Source organism: Oratosquilla oratoria, chromosome 42 (assembly GCF_046742065.1).
Source record: "Oratosquilla oratoria isolate Oo_2021 chromosome 42, ASM4674206v1, whole genome shotgun sequence".
NCBI lineage: Eukaryota > Metazoa > Arthropoda > Malacostraca > Stomatopoda > Squillidae > Oratosquilla > Oratosquilla oratoria.
The window spans coordinates 38,906,537-38,911,536 of NC_134818.1; positions in this window are offsets into that span (position 1 = coordinate 38,906,537).

Below are 5,000 nucleotides of genomic sequence, written 5' to 3' on the forward strand. Positions count from 1 at the left end.
ATTTAATCAGGCTGCCGAATGATGATTTTGTTCAGCCGGCGGGAAGAGAATAGATGTGGGGAGACTTTCAGTAATGAGAGAGAAAAGGCCTGCTTCACTTGACCTTTGCCATAAATATATATTTTGGCTGCCGACACACGATTTTATTCAGCTGAGGGAGATCCCTTCAAGGATTAAATTATTACTTCTACTGAGGTCACTTAGGGATTCATAGCTACTTTGAGAACCAATTTCTTGTGGATCTGTGGAGGTTCGTCGCCTCTTATAATTATGTGATCCGTCGCGACGACTGACTCAGTAGCGGAGAGGTCGTTCTGGTGTTGCACAGACGCACCCAAAGAACGAAGTAATTATTACGGGGGACTCTTATTCATCCCAGAGACCCATCTGCTACATCTCTGCATGTTTGGCGTTTCTGGAGCGTGTGTGCAATCGGAGGAACTCCCTGTCGACATTGGGCAGTGCCCGGTGAGTGTGGGGATCTTTCTCTCCTGAGTACCCAGTCGAAGGGACCCCGACGGCGAACCTGGCGCGACGGAGTCTGTCGGGTCCCCAGGAGTTGGCGGGAACTAGGCGCTGTTGGACAGGCGAACAATACCCACTCTCCAGGCGTCGGAAGTTCCCCTTCCCGCGACAGTCGCGAGGTGTGGGGTCCTTCTAGCCTCGGAGGCGGGGTCACCAAAGTCCTCGCACCTGTGCAATGTTCCTGCCAGTCCCTGAGGTCCTTGTCGAGCCGCCGATGCGCCAGGAGCGAGGGAGTCCATCGCAGGGTACTCAGTCGAAAGGACCCCGACGTCAGGCCACTTCGTGGGAGGATCGCGAACCTATAAACTCCACTGAGCCCAGGAAATGTGGCCAAAGGACAAAGAAAGTCATTTTATTTATAGTTCCTTTTTCTTTTTTTCTTTTTCTTTTTTCTTTTTTTCTAAGCATATTCTTTAGAATTTTTTTTTTCTTCTGTGATCCAGTTTGTTATTACTTTTCCCTTGTATTTCTGTATTTTCTATATTTTCATTATATATTTTTTTTATCATTTGTTTTTCGTTTTTTTTTTTTTTTTAATTTTCCATATTTCTTCTTTATATTTTCTTTTCTATAGTGCTTCATGTTTTTCCTCTGTTTCTTGTTAATGTTTTTTTTTTTTTTACTTGCTCCTTCTTCCATTGGAGCAGTCCGTCCAGGCCTCCGACGGTACTTGTTCTTGTTGAGTGCCAGGCCTCCACTCTACCCAAAGGACCGAGAGGGACAGTCGACAGCAACGTCAACAGTGTGACGTCAGAAGAGACATCTCCTTTTACCAGTCTTCGTCACACAGCCACAGTTTCCTTATAACACATGCACGCGGGCATGTGCTATGGTGTACTTTATATAATTCCTTATGGCTGCCACCAGACTGTTCTATTACATATCCTTGGGTCTGGCTTGGGGTCTCGACTGATCTGGACATCGTTCAGACGGGGGTCTGTGCCTCTTCCCCAACCCCATCAGCTGAGTAATGAGACCGTCTGGCATCGACCAGAATAAAAGCTCTGCAGTGCGGTGTGATGTTGAAAGTGTTGATTTGCTGATTATTACGGCTGCCGTCAGACAATTTGATTCATTCGTTCAATTCCCCGTACATACATACATACATACATACATACATACACACATACATACATTTATACATACATACATAAATACATGCACACACACACACACACACACACACACACACACACACACACACACACACACACACACACACACACACACATATATATATATATATATATATATATATACATATACATATATGTATATATATATATACAGTATATATATATATATATATTTCTATTTATATCTGTGTGTGTGTGTGTGTATATATATATATATATATATATATATACATATATATACATATATATATATTGCAGTAATTCACAAGGCACACGTGAAAATAATATGCAGAAAAAACCACTGGGAAATAAGAAGCTTAGTCCGAACGTTTTCGTCTATTTAAGACATTATCAAGGAATACACAGTTACAGAGACAAAGGTGGATATATATACATAAAGTAAAAGACAAGCTAGGAACATGGGAAGTACACACAAGATGCTTCACAATCAGGTAGAGCCGATGTTTACATATACGGACGTTTGGTCCATGACGTTACGTCACCCCCGCTTAGTAGCACTTGGAGAAGTTCTTACAATTTTATCAATAACAAAATCATCAAGTTTAAATAATCCTAAACTTAAATTGATATTATTGTCAAAGGTTTGTTTAATATGACTGGATTCGATGATGTTTCTTTCTAATAAGGATCTACAAGAAATTATTACATTCGAATTATCCCAGTCAATAGGATGATTGTGGTCTCTTACATGGACAAAAAGGCCACTGGAACTTTGCCCACTCCTTACACTATATTTGTGCTGATTTATCCTAGTTTTTAAGTCTTTACCAGTTTGGCCGATATAAAATTTGTTACATTTAAGGCATGGAATAGAGTAAACACAACCCTCGTTTGCTTCAGGTGAATTTTTAATGAGCTTACTTTTTATAGTATTATTTTTGAAAACCAAGTTGATGTTGAATTGTTTGAGAATATTAGGCAGACCAATTAATTTCTCACTGTAAGGAAGAACCAAAAGGTTCTTTTTGTCAAATACTTTTCTTACGTGTGAGGTGTTATGGAAAGTTTTGTAAGCCATTTTATGAGAAGTGTTTACTAAGTGCTTTGGATATTTTAATTCAGAAGCTATGCTATATATCTTCCTCAGCTCATCATCCAAAAATTCCAGGCTACATATCCTGTAAGCTCTAAGGAACATAGAACTAAAGACAGAAAAGCACTTAGTAAACACTTCTCATATAAACATACATACATACATACATACATACATACATACATATTAGAAATTCTATGGATTAATTCAATTGCCTGATGATAGACGTAATGATCAACACATCAATCATTTCAGCAACAACACACCGAACTACAAAGTTTTTATTCTGGTCGTAGCCAGACGGTCTCATTCTTCAGGTGAGGGATAGAGGGGGGCGCGGACCCCTTCATGAACGCTGTCCAGACTGATCAACCCAAATGTATGCAACAGAGTCGTGTGATGGTAGCCATAACGAAGTATGCTAAGGACGCCACAGCATGTGTTCATGTACATTTCAATGTGGTGGAGAAAAGCTGTGGCAGTATAATAAAGAATGAATAGATGAGATGTTTGTTCTTATGTCGCGATGTTGGGACCGCGTCAGCTGTCCTCCTGGGTCTCTCGGGAAGAGCGAAGACATTTAAGAGGGCGACAAGAAATCGTCGGCGCCGTGGGCTCTTCCCCTGGAAGAAATAAGAAATGGAAGAAAAAAATTAAATTGAAATAATAAAAGAAAACAAAATGTTAAGAAGATATATAGAAATAGAAAATTAAATGAAGAAAACACGATAGAGAAGGAAGAAAAAATAATAGAAAAAAATACAAACAGGAAATATAGAAAATGTGGAACAAAAATACAAAGAACAGGAAATAAAAGAAACTTTCAGAAATGTATAAAAGATTTTTCAGAGAAAGAAAAAATGTAAAAAAAGACTATAAAGAATATGGTCCGACACAATGGGTGGCTCAGGACTCCACAAAATGGCCTGACGTCAGGGTCCCTTCCACTGGGTACCCTGTGAGGGACTCCCTCGTTCCTGGCGCATCGGCAGCTCGACAGGGACCTCAGGGACCGGCAGGAACATTGCACAGGTGCGAGGACCTTGGTGACCCCGCCTCCGGAGCTAGGAGGACCCCACACCTCGCGACTGTCGCGGGAAGGGGGGACCTTCGACGTCTAGAGAGTGGGTATTGTTCGCCTGTCCAATAGCGCCTAGTTCCCGCCAACTCCTGAGGACCCGACAGACTCCGTCGCGCCAGCTTCGTCGTCGGGGTCCCTTCGACTGGGTACTCAGGAAGGAAACTCCTGGCACTCACCGGGCACCTCGGAATGTCACCAACTTCCGGGGGCCAATGGGAGAGGACGCGTAATGTTTTAATTATGCATTCGCTTTAGCTTTAATCAGGCTGCCGAATGAAGATTTTGTTCAGCCGGTGGGAAGAGAATAGATGTGGGGAGACCTTCAGTAACCATAGAGAAAAGGCCTGCTTCACTTGACCTTTGCCATAGATATATATTTTGGCTGCCGACACACGATTTTATTCAGCTGAGGGGAAGCCCTTCAAGGATTAGATTATTACTTCTACTGAGGTCATTTAGGGATTCATAGCTACTTTGAGAACCAATTTCTTGTGGATCTGTGGAGGTTCGTCGCCTCTTATATGTGATCCGTCGCGACGACTGACTCAGTAGCGGAGAGGTCGTTCTGGTGTTGCAAAGACGCACCCAAAGAACGACGTAATTATTACGGGGGACTCATATTCATCCCAAAGGCCCATCTGGTACATCGACGACAGCGTAGAGGAGACACTCTCTGCATGTTGGGCGTTTCTGGAGCGTGTATGCAATCGGAAGACCTCCCTGTCGACATTGGGCATTACCCGATGAGTGCGGGGAGTTTCCTTCCTGAGTACCCAGTTGAGGGAACCCCGACGGCGAACCTGGCGCGACGGAGTCTGTCGGGTCCTCAGGAATGGCGGGAACTAGGCGCTATTGGACCGGCGAACAATACCCACTCTCCAGGCGTCAGAAGTTCCCCTTCCCGCGACAGTCGCGAGGTGTGGGGTCCTTCTAGCCTCGGAGGCGGGGTCACCAAAGTCCTCGCACCTGTGCAATGTTCCTGTCGGTCCCTGAGGTCCCTGTCGAGCCGCCGATGCGCCAGGAGCCAGGGAGTCCATTGCAGGGTACTCAGTCGAAAAGACCCCGACGTCAGGCCACTTCGTGGGAGGATCGCGAACCTATAAACTCCACTGAGTCCAGGAAATGTGGCAAAAGGACAAAGAACGTCATTTTATTCATAGGTCCTTTTTCTTTTTTTTTTCTTTTTTTTCTAAGCATATTCTTT